Raw genomic sequence first — 12,835 nt, 5'->3', positions numbered from 1 at the left:
AAGGACAGGGTATGCCACATAGGCCTCTATGACACATAATGGAAGGCCAACACCTGTGATGTTCCACTGTGTCTAACTCATCTCAAAATACTTCAAATGAACGAGGGAACTCTGCTACAGAAGTTCTCACGACAGGAATGAGTCTGTGGTAAGTTGGAAACTGTAGGACCTGTCTGTGTAGCAATCATAAAGTGTTTCGTACAGGAACCTGTCAGGTTATTCTTAGGAAGGTATCATTTCAGGGATCCTACGTAAAGTTCGTTCTCATTCACAGCAGTGTCTCCTCTTTTGAGGAATGATGATAGAACACAGACGGACTATGGGCACATAAGGTACTGTGAGTAAAGTGCAGGCTATGGCGCATAGCCATCCCAAAGAAATATTGGAATATCATGACCAGTGGTGATCCGCACATTCATTTTGTGATAAAAATGCTTCCAACATTGTGAGGGAAGTGTGCTTAAGAGGGATTCGTTGCAGTGTTGCGTCTGTTAAGGAAGGAAACTCTTGGGACTGACTCTGCGGTAATTGCAATAGGCGCACATAGGGCTCTAGTATCAGACGTCTATCCGTTGGACTATAGCAGGTTTTGTTTAAGGGAAATTCCTTCAGGCGGAGTTCCACTTCTCACTGTGTCTATCCAGTGGAGGAAGAAGATAGAACAAGGACGGACAGAGAGAACGTTGCGCCCTGAGAGTGAAGGACAGGGTATAGCACATAGGCCTCTATGACACATACAGGAAGGTCAACACCTGTGATGTTTACTGTGTGTAACTCTTCTCAAAATACTTCAAATGTACGAAGGAACTGTGCTACTCTTCGTTCTCACGGCAGGAATGAGTCTGTGTTAAGTTGGAAACTGTAGGACCTGTCTGTGTAGCAATCATAAAGAGTTTCGTACAAGAACCTGACAGGTTATTCTCAGGAAGGTATCATTTCAGGGATCTTACTTAAAGTGCGTTCTTATTAACAAAAGTGTCTCCTCCTTTGAGGAATGATGATAGAACACGGACGGACTATGGGCACATAAGGTACTTTGAATAAAATGCAGGCTATGGCGTTTAGGGATCCCAAACGCATATCGAATGATCACGACCAGTGGTGATCCGCACTTTCTTTCTGCGTTAAAAACGCTTCCAACATTGTGAGGGAAGTGTGCTTTAGGAGAGATTCGTTGCAGTGTTGCGTCTGTTAAAGAAGGACGGTATTGGATCTGACTCTGTGGTAACTGCAATAGGCGCACATAAGGCTCTAGTTTCAGACGTCTATCCTTTGGACTATAGCAAGTTCTGTTTAAGGGAAACTCCTTCCGGCGGAATCGCACTTCTCACATTGTCCTCTCAGTGGAGGAAACGAGATAGAACAACTAAGGACAGAGGGGACATTGCGCCCTGAGAATGAAGGACAGGGTAGGGCACATAGGCCTCAATGACACACACTGGAAAGTCAATACCTGTTCCTCTGTGTTTAACTCGTCTAAAAAACACTTCAAATGTATGAGGGAACTGTGCTACTGTACGTGCTCACGACAGGAATGAATCTGCTATGTTGTAAACTGTAGGACCTGTCTGTGTAGCAATCATAAAGTGTCTCATACAGGACACTCACGGGTGATTCTTAGGACGGTATCGTTTCAGGCATCCTACTTAAGGTGCGTTCTCATTTACAACAGTGTCTCCTCCTTTGAGGAATGATGATAGAACAATGTCGGACTATGGGCACATTAGGTACTATGAGTAAAGTGCAGGCTATGGCGCTTAGGCATCCTAAACACATATTGGATGCTCACGACCAGTGGTGATCAGCACTTCCTTTCTGTGTTAAAAACGCTTCCAACATTGTGATGGAAGTGTGATTTAGGAGGGATTCGTTGCAGTGTTGCGTCCTTTAAAGAAGGAAGCTCTTGGGACGGACTCTGCGGTAACTGCAAGAGGCGCACATAGGGCTCTAGTATCAGATGTTTATCCGTTGGACTATAGCAGTTTCTGTTTAAGGGAAACTCCTTCAGGCGGAATCCCACTTCTCACATGTCTTTCCAGTGGAGGAAAGAAGATATAACAAAAACGGACAGACTGAAGTTTGCGCCCTGAGAGTGAAGGCCAGGTATGGCACATAGGCCTCTATGACACATTCTGGAAGGTCAACACCTGTGATGTTCCACTGTGTCTAACTCGTCTCAAAACACTTCAAATGTTCGAGGGAACTGTGCTACTGTACGTGCTCACGACAGGAATGAGTCTCCGTTAAGTTCCAAACTGTAGGACCTGTCTGTGTAGCATTCATAAAGTGTTTCGTACAGGAACCTGGCAGGTTATTCTCAGGAAGGTATCATTTCAGGGATCCTACTTAAAGTGTGTTCTCATTCACAACAGTGTCTCCTCCTTTCAGGAAGATGATAGAACATGGACAGACTATGGGCACATTAGGTACTGTGAGGAAAGAGCAGCCTATGGCGATTAGGGATCCCAACACATATCAGATGATCACGACCAGTGGATATCAGCACTTTCTTTCTGTGTTAAAAACGCTTCCAAATTTGTGAGGGTAATGTGATTTAGGAGGGATTCGTTGTAGTGTTGCGTCTTTTAAAGAAGGAAGCTCTTGGGAAGGACTCTGTGCTTACTGCAATAGGCGCACATAGGGCTCTAGTATCAGACGTCTATCCGTTGGACTATAGCAAGTTCAGTTTAAGGGAAATTCCTTCAGACGGAATTCCACTTCTCACAGTGTCTTTCCAGTGGAGAAAAGAATATAGAACGAGGATGGAGAGAGGGAACGTTTCGCCCTGAGTTTAAAGGCAGGTATGGCACATTGGCCTCTATGACACACACTGGAAAGTCAACACCTGTGATGTTCCTCTGTGTCTAACTCTCTCAAAACACTTCAAATGTACGACGGAACTGTGCTACTGTACGTTCTCACGACAGGAATGAGTCTGTGCTAAGTTGGAAACTGTAGGACTTATCTATGTAGCAATCATGAAGTGTCTCGTACAGGTCCCTTACAGGTGATTCTTAGGAAGGTATCTTTTCAGTGATGCTACTTAAAGTGCGTTCTCATTCATAACAATATCTCCTCCTTTGAGGAATGATGATAGATCACGGACAAACTATGGGCACATTAGGTACTGTGAGTAAAGTGTAGGCTATGGCGCTTAGCCATCCCAAAGACATATTGGATGATCATGACCAGTGGTGTTCCGCACTTTCTTTCTGTGATAAAAACACTTCCAACATTGTGAGGGAAGTGTGCTTTAGGAAGGATTCGTTGCAGTGTTGCATCTGTTAAGGAAGGAAGCTCTTGTGGCTGACTCTGCAGTAACTGCAATAGGCGCACATAGGGCTCTATATCAGACGTCAATCCGTTGGACTATAGCAGGTTCTGTTTAAGGGAAATTCCCTCAGGGGGGGACAAGATGGCGGGGTACTAGGAAGAGGCGTCTTTTCAGCTGGTACCCCAAAGTGAGCTGATTACCTACCAAAGAACTCTGATCACCCATGAAATCAGCCTGAGATCAGAATTATACACGTCTGGATCTCTACAGGGGCAGAAGACGCCAGTGAGCAGGTAAAGCGGAATGGGAACAGCGGACTGATATCGGAAGATAAACAAAAGGGGGAGGGAGCCACCAGAGGCGACCAGTGCGAAAGTCATACCCCGATACGAGCGAGAGTGCCCTGCGTCTGGGGACCAGCATTAACTCGGAGACTGGTTGAAAGCACTCCAAAAGAGCAAAGGATCGCGGGGGCAAACTGTGGGAATCGGGGCGGCTAGGGACAGGGGCTTGAGTCCCCGGTCCCAGACGGCCTCCCCGGCGCGGAGGCAGAGAGAGTGCGGCGGGGAAACCGGCTCCTGGTCCCTAAGCCGCCAGCGCGCCCCAGAGCGCGGGGTTCCGGCTCCTGTGAGGGGATGGGAGCTGCGCCGGTCTGCAGAACGCGTGCTAGCCCTACCACAAAGCTTGAGATGCGCGTGCACGTCGCTCCAGCTCTCCTGGGTTTCTAAGGCCCTGGGGCGCTTCTTGACCCGGGCCATTGTTTCAAAGTCTAAGCCTCCTGCCCGCGAAACTCTTCCCCGGACAGAGGCGCGCAAAAGCCCAGCCTGCGGCTTACGGACCAGCGCCCCATTCTCAGTGCCCCAGACGCGCGCCCGACCCACAGCCGCCTCTGAAAAGAGGTGCGCGCAAGCCGGGCACTCCCAGCCCGGGCCGGCGGCAAAATCTCAGTGTGCGATCGCTGCTTGGAACCTCTCTGGCGGTCGGGAGCTCCCAGACAGCCGCCACTGCCTTGGCTTTGGGGACGAGCAAAAGATCCTGCGCCCTCAGGGTCTTTAACTTGGAACCTGCACTGCCAGCATCCAAGGGGGAATTTATTCAGCTTCTGCACCCAGACTGAGGCTTCTGAGACGGAGATCAGGAAGTGTTCCAGGGTGCACCTTGACTGCACCAGAGTTGATACATCCAGCTACATCTGTTCAGTCTTCTCCCACCAAAATGACTAGGAGGAGGAATGCCCAACAGAAGAAAAATACAGAGGATGGACCTTCCGCAACAGAGCTAACGGCTATCAACATAGACAATATGTCGGAAAGAGAATTCAGGCTAACAATTATCCAGGCAATAGCTAGGTTGGAGAAAGCCATGGATGACCAAACAGAATTGATTAGAGCCGAACTGAAAGCGACCAGACAGGATGTTCACAATGTTAGGGCGGAGCTTAAAGCTACCAGGGAGGAGGTCCACAATGCTCTCAATGAGTTCCAATCCAATCTAAACTCTCTCAAAGCTAGGGTAACTGAGACAGAAGATAGAATTAGTGATCTGGAAGACAAACAGATAGAGAGAAAGGATCAGGAGGAAGCCTGGAACAAACAGCTTAGATCCCACGAAAGCAGAATTAGGGAAATAAGTGATGCCATGAAGCGTTCCAACGTCAGAATTATTGGAATTCCTGAAGGGGAGGAGAAAGAAAGAAGTCTAGAAGATGTCGTGGAACAAGTCCTTCATGAAAACTTTCCGAATCTCGCGAATGAAACCAGCGTTCATGTACTAGAGGCTGAACGGTCTCCACCCAAGATTATACACTCCAAAAAAACATCACGACACCTGATAGTCAAATTGAGAAATTATAATTGTAGGTATAATCTCTTGAAAGCTGCCAGGGCAAAGAGGCTCCTTACTTACAGAGGGAAGCCCATCAGAATAACGTCAGACCTGTCCACAGAGACCTGGCAAGCCAGAAGAGGCTGGCAAGATATATTCAGGGCACTAAATGAGAAGAACATGCAGCCAAGAATACTTTATCCAGCAAGACTGACATTCAAAATGGATGGACAGATAAAGAGTTTCCAAGACCGGCAAGACTTAAAAGACTATGCAACCACCAAGCCGATACTGCAGGAAATATTAAGGGGGGTTCTATAAAAGAGGAAAAATCCCAAGAATAGCATTGAACAGAAATATAGAGACAGTCTACAGAAAGAAAGACTTCAAAGGTAACTCGATGTCAATAAAAACGTATCTATCAATAATCACTCTCAATGTGAATGGCCTCAATGCACCCATAAAACGGCACAGGGTTGCAGATTGGATAAAACGACAGGACCCATCCATATGCTGTCTACAAGAGACCCATTTTGAACCTAAAGATACACGCAGACTGAAAGTGAAGGGGTGGAGAAGCATCTTTCATGCCAATGGGACTCAAAAGAAGGCTGGGGTAGCGATTCTCATATCAGATAAATTAGACTTCAAACTAAAGACTGTAGTCAGAGATACAGAAGGACACTACATAATCCTTAAAGGGACTATCCACCAAGATGATCTAACAATTGTAAATATCTATGCTCCCAATATGGGAGCAGCCAATTACTTAAGAAAACTGTTAATCAAGATAAAGAGTCATATTGATATGAATACACTAATCGTAGGTGATCTTAACACGCCTCTTTCAGAATTAGACAGATCATCGAAGCAGAAAATCAATAAAGAAACAAGAGCATTGAACGACACATTGGACCAGATGGACCTCATAGATATATACAGAACATTCCACCCTAAAACAGCAGAATACTCATTCTTCTCAAGTGCACACGGAACCTTCTCCAGAATAGACCACATACTGGGTCACAAATCAGGACTCAGCCGATACCAAAAGACTGAGATTATTCCCTGCATATTCTCAGATCACAATGCTTTGAAACTGGAGCTCAATCACAAGGAAAAGTTCCGAAGGAACTCAAACACCTGGAAGCTAAAGACCACCTTGCTTAAGAATGCTTGGATCAACCAGGAGATCAAAGAAGAACTGAAACAATTCATGGAAACCAATGAGAATGAAGACACTTCGGTCCAAAACCTATGGGATACAGCAAAGGCGGTCCTAAGGGGAAAATATATAGCCATCCAAGCCTTGCTCAAAAAAATTGAAAAATCCAGAACACACCAGCTGTCTCTACACCTTAAAGAACTGGAGGATCAACAACAAATCAAACCAACTCCACACATAAGAAGGGAAATCATCAAGATTAGAGCTGAGATCAATGAGGGAGAAACCAGAGATACAGTAGAACGTATCAATGAAACTAGAAGCTGGTTTTTTGAAAGAATCAATAAGATCGATAAGCCACTGGCTACACTAATCCAAAAGAAAAGAGAGAAATCCCAAATTCATAAAATTATGAATGAAAGGGGAGAGATCACAACTAACACCAAGGAAGTAGAAACAATCATCAGAAGTTACTACGAACAGTTATATGCCAATAAGCTTAGCAACCTTGATGAAATGGATGCATTCCTGGAAAAATATAAACTACCAAAATTGAACCAGGAAGAAATCGACAACCTGAATAGACCGATATCTAATAACGAGATTGAAGCAGTGATCAAAAATCTCCCAAAAAACAAGAGCCCAGGACCTGACGGATTCCCTGGGGAATTCTACCAAACCTTCCAAGAAGAAATAACACCTATTCTCCTGAAGCTGTTTCAAAAAATTGAAGCAGAAGGAAAACTTCCAGACTCTTTCTATGAAGCCAGCATTACCCTGATCCCCAAACCAGGCAAGGACCATACCAAAAAGGAGAATTTCAGACCAATATCACTGATGAATATGGATGCTAAGATTCTCAACAAGATCCTAGCCAACAGGATCCAACAACACATTAAAAAGATTATCCACCATGATCAGGTGGGATTCATCCCTGGGCTACAAGGATGGTTCAACATTCGTAAATCAATCAATGTGATACAACAAATTAATAGGAGAAGAGAGAAGAACCACATGGTCCTCTCAATTGATGCAGAAAAAGCATTTGACAAAATCCAACATCCGTTCCTGATTAAAACGCTTCAAAGTATAGGGATAGAGGGAACATTCCTGAACCTCATCAAATCTATCTATGAAAGACCCACAGCAAATATCATCCTCAATGGGAAAAAGCTTGCAGCCTTCCCGTTGAGATCAGGAACAAGACAAGGATGCCCACTTTCACCACTCTTGTTCAACATAGTATTAGAAGTCCTAGCAACAGCAATAAGACAACAGAGAGAAATAAAAGGTATCCAAATTGGTAATGAAGAAGTCAAACTCTCTCTCTTCGCAGATGACATGATTCTTTATATGGAAAACCCAAAAGACTCCACCCCCAAACTACTAGAACTCATACAGCAATTCAGCAGCGTGGCAGGATACAAAGTCAATGTGCAGAAATCAGTGGCTTTCTTATACACTAACAAGGAAAATACAGAAAGGGAAATTAGAGAATCGATTCCATTTACTATAGCACCAAGAACCATAAGATACCTGGGAATAAACCTAACTAAAGAGGTAAAGGATCTATACTTGAGGAACTATAGAACACTCATGAAAGAAATTGAAGAAGACACAAAAAGATGGAAGACCATTCCATGCTCTTGGATCGGAAGAATAAACATCGTTAAAATGTCTATACTGCCTAGAGCAATCTATACTTTTAATGCCATTCCGATCAAAATTCCACCGGCATTCTTCAAAGAGCTGGAGCAAATAATCCAAAAATTTGTATGGAATCAGAAGAGACCCCGAATCGCTAAGGAAACGTTGAAAAACAAAAATAAAGCTGGCGGCATCACCTTACCTGATTTCAAGCTTTATTACAAAGCTGTGATCACCAAGACAGCATGGTACTGGCATAAAAACAGACACATAGACCAGTGGAACAGAGTAGAGAGCCCTGATATGGACCCTCAACTCTATGGTCAATTAATCTTCGACAAAACAGGAAAAAATATACAGTGGAAAAAAGACAGTCTCTTCAATAAATGGTGCTGGGAAAACTGGACAGCTATATGTAGAAGAATGAAACTCGACCATTCTCTTACACCGTACACAAAGATCAACTCAAAATGGATAAAAGACCTCAACGTGAGACAGGAATCTATCAGAATCTTAGAGGAGAACATAGGCAGTAATCTCTTCGATATCAGCCACAGCAACTTCTTTCAAGATACGTCTCCAAAGGCAAAGGAAACAAAAGCGAAAATAGACTTCTGGGACTTCATCAAAATCAAAAGCTTCTGCACAGCAAAGGAAACAGTCAAAAAAACAAAGAGGCAACCCACGGAATGGGAGAAGATATTTGCAAATGACAGTACAGACAAAAGGTTGATATCCAGGATCTATAATGAACTCCTCAAACTCAACCCACACGAACCAGACAAACACATCAAAAAATGGGCAGAAGATATGAACAGACACTTCTCCAATCAAGAAATACAAATGGCTATCAGACACATGAAAAAATGCTCATCATCATTAGCCCTCAGGGAGATTCAAATTAAAACCACATTGAGATATCACCTTACACCAGTTAGAATGGCCAAAATTAACAAAACAGGAAACAACATGTGTTGGAGAGGATGTGGAGAAAGGGGAACCCTCTTACACTGTTGGTGGGAATGCAAGTTGGTGCAGCCTCTTTGGAGAACAGTGTGGAGATTCCTCAAGAAATTAAAAATAGAGCTTCCCTACGACCCTGCAATTGCACTCCTGGGTATTTACCCCAAAGATACAGATGTCGTGAAAAGAAGGGCCATCTGTACCCCAATGTTTATAGCAGCAATGGCCACAGTCGCCAAACTATGGAAAGAACCAAGATGCCCTTCAACGGATGAATGGATAAGGAAGATGTGGTCCATATACACTATGGAGTATTATGCCTCCATCAGAAAGGACGAATATCCAACTTTTGTAGCAACATGGACGGGACTGGAAGAGATTATGCTGAGTGAAATCAGTCAAGCAGAGAGAGTCAATTATCATATGGTTTCACTCATTTGTGGAGCATAACCAATAGCATGGAGGACAAAGGGCGTTAGAGAGTAGTAGGGAATTTGGGTAAATTGGAAGGGGAGGTGAACCATGAGAGACTATGGACTCTGAAAAACAGTCTGAGGGGTTTGAAGTGGCGGGGGGGTGGGAGGTTGGGGTACCAGGTGGTGGGTATTATAGAGGGCACAGCTTGCATGGAGCACTGGGTGTGGTGAAAAAATAATGAATACTGTTTTTCTGAAAATAAATAAATTGGGAAAAAAAAAAAAAAAAAAAAAAAAAAAAAAAAGGGAAATTCCCTCAGGCAGAGTCCCACTTCTCACAGTGTCTTTCCAGTGGAGGAAAGAAGATAGAACAAGGAAGGACAGACGGAACGTTGTGCCCTGAGAGTGAAGGACAAGGTATGGCACATAGGCCTCTATGACACATTCTGGAAGGTCAACAGCTGTGATGTTCCACTGTGTCTAACTCGTCTCAAAACAGTTCAAATGTACGAGGGAACTGTGCTACTGTACGTGCTCACGGCAGGAATGAGTCTCTGCTAATTTCTAAACTGTAGGACCTGTCTGTGTAGCAATCATAAAGTGTTTCTTACAGTAACCTGACAGGTTATTCTCAGGAAGGTATCATTTCAGGGATCCTACTTAAATTGCGTTCTCAGTTGCTCCTGCGTCTGGGTGCTGCGTCCTCTCGGAGCCCGTGCGGTCCTTTAGCCAAGATGCCTGAGGAAATCCAGACCCAAGACCAGCCGATGGAGGAGGAGGAGTTGGAGACGTTCGCCTTCCAGGCGGAGATCGCGCAGTTGATGTCACTGATCATCAACACCTTCTACTCGAACAAGGAGATCTTCTTGTGGGAGCTGATCTCCAACTCGTCCGACGCTCTGGACAAAATCCGATACGAGAGCCTGACCAACCCCTGTAAGCTCGACTCGGGGAAGGAGCTGCACATTAACCTCATCCCGAACAAGCAGGACCGGACCCTCACCATCGTGGATACCGGGATCTGCATGACCAAGGCAGACCTGATCAACAACCTGGGCACCATAGCCAAGTCGGGGACCAAAGCGTTCATGGAATCTCTGCAGGAGGGCGCAGATATTTCTATGATTGGCCAGTTCGGGGTCGGGTTCTATTCAGCCTACTTGGTGGCCGAGAAGGTGATGGTGATCACCAAGCACAACGATGACGAGCAGTACGCCTGGGAGTCCTCCGCAGGGGGCTCATTCACGGTCCGCACTGACACAGGCGAACCTATGGGTCGGGGAACGAAAGTTATCCTGCACCTGAAAGAAGACCAGACGGAGTACGTGGAGGAGAGGAGGATAAAGGAGATCATGAAGAAGCACTCCCAGTTCATCGGCTAACCATCACTCTGTTCGTGGAGAAGGAACGTGATAAAGAGGTGAGCGATGATGAGGCTGAAGAAAAGGAAGACAAAGAGGAGGAAAAAGAAAAGGAAGAGAAGGAATCTGATGACAAACCCGAGATAGAAGACGTTGGTTCCGATGAAGAGGAGGAGGAGAAGAAAGATGGGGACAAGAAGAAGAAAAAGAAGATCAAGGAGAAGTACATTGATCAGGAAGAATTGAACAAGACAAAGCCTATTTGGACTCGAAACCCCGACGATATTACCAACGGAGAGTATGGAGAATTCTACAAGAGTTTGACCAATGACTGGGAAGACCACCTGGCAGTGAAGCATTTTTCAGTGGAAGGGCAGTTGGAGTTCCGAGCTCTTCTCTTTGTGCCAAGACGTGCTCCCTTTGACCTATTCGAGAACAGAAAGAAAAAGAACAACATTAAGTTGTATGTTCGCAGAGTTTTCATCATGGATAACTGTGAGGAGCTCATCCCAGAGTATCTGAATTTCATCAGAGGTGTGGTGGACTCTGAGGATCTTCCTCTAAATATTTCCCGTGAGATGCTGCAGCAAAGCAAAATTTTAAAGGTTATCAGAAAGAACTTGGTTAAAAAGTGCTTAGAACTCTTCACCGAACTGGCCGAAGACAAAGAGAACTACCAAAAGTTTTACGAACAGTTCTCCAAAAACATCAAGCTTGGCATCCACGAGGACTCCCAGAATAGGAAGAAGCTCTCGGAGCTGTTGCGCTATTACACGTCTGCCTCTGGAGACGAGATGGTGTCTCTCAAGGACTATTGCACCAGAATGAAGGAGAACCAGAAGCACATCTATTACATCACAGGTGAGACCAAGGACCAGGTAGCGAACTCGGCCTTCATGGAGCGTCTTCGGAAGCACGGCCTGGAAGTGATCTACATGATCGAGCCCATTGACGAGTACTGCGTCCAGCAGCTGAAGGAGTTTGAGGGGAAGACGTTGGTGTCTGTGACCAAAGAGGGCTTGGAACTTCCAGAAGACAAAGAAGAGAAAAAGAAACAGGAAGAGAAAAAGACAAAGTTTGAAAACCTGTGCAAGATCATGAAGGACATCTTAGAGAAGAAAGTAGAGAAGGTGGTCGTGTCAAACCGACTGGTGACCTCCCCGTGCTGCATCGTGACAAGCACGTAAGGCTGGACGGCAAACATGGAGAGGATCATGAAGGCCCAGGCCTTGAGATATAACTCCACCATGGGCTACATGGCCGCGAAGAAGCACCTGGAGATCAATCCCGACCACTGCATCATCGAGACCTTACGGCAGAAGGCCAAGGCCGACAAGAACGACAAGTCTGTGAAAGACCTGGTCATCCTGCTCTACGAGACGGCGCTCCTGTCCTCCGGCTTCAGTCTGGAAGGTCCGCAGACGCATTACAACAGGATCTACAGGATGATCAAGCTCGGTCTCGGTATTGATGAAGACGACCCCACTGCTGACGACAGCACTGAGGCCGTGAGTGAGGAGATGCCCCCCCTGGAAGGTGACGACGACACGTCGCGCATGGAGGAGGTTGACTAGGTGCGGCGAGAATGACTTGTACATATATTCGATACTTCATCTTCATTCCCTCTGATAATATATTTTCAAGGATGTTTTTCTTTATTTTTGTTAACATTTTAAGGATCTGTATGGCATGATAATAACTACTTAAGGGGAAGATAAGATTTCTTTCTGTTCGAGTGTGATACTGTGACGTGCAGCAGCTAAAGCCCAGCTAGTTTTTCTTCCCTAGCACCACGCTGGCTCGTAACCGGACAAGGTGACCTTTGTTGTGAGGTGTGCGTAACCTAACGTTAACTGTGGTCTCACGTGTTTAGCTACCAAGCGGATTCCTTAGTAAGACCAAATTTTGTCTGTCACTGAAGTGTTCCGAGTTATACCTTGATGTTTTAAAGTGAAATGTTGGTTAAAACAGCTCTGACCCTCTAGGACTACTTTTTAAATCTTCTGTCCCCTGTAGTTCCCAGATGCATGTACCAGGCCTCCAGATACTAGTAGTTCAACCAACCAGAAGGGAGTAACCAGTATAGAGCTTGTTTTCCAAAGAGGAGCGTTGTTTAGAGTAGCGACATTCTCCGCCTACTTAAGCGTGTTGTAAAGCTGTTGGAGGAGTAACTCCACAAGTTCCG

At 45.2% G+C, this 12,835-nt stretch overlaps 1 pseudogene; it reads left to right on the top strand.

Moving 5' to 3' along the window:
* The first annotated feature begins 9,986 nt into the window (after positions 1-9,986).
* Positions 9,987-12,308, top strand: LOC122918448 (annotated as a pseudogene).
* The last annotated feature ends 527 nt before the right edge of the window (positions 12,309-12,835 follow it).

This window comes from Neovison vison, chromosome 10, assembly GCF_020171115.1.
Source record: "Neovison vison isolate M4711 chromosome 10, ASM_NN_V1, whole genome shotgun sequence".
In the NCBI taxonomy this organism is placed as follows: domain Eukaryota; kingdom Metazoa; phylum Chordata; class Mammalia; order Carnivora; family Mustelidae; genus Neogale; species Neogale vison.
The sequence above is the reverse complement of the archived record's forward strand: the minus strand, read 5'-3'. Positions and strand labels throughout refer to the sequence as shown.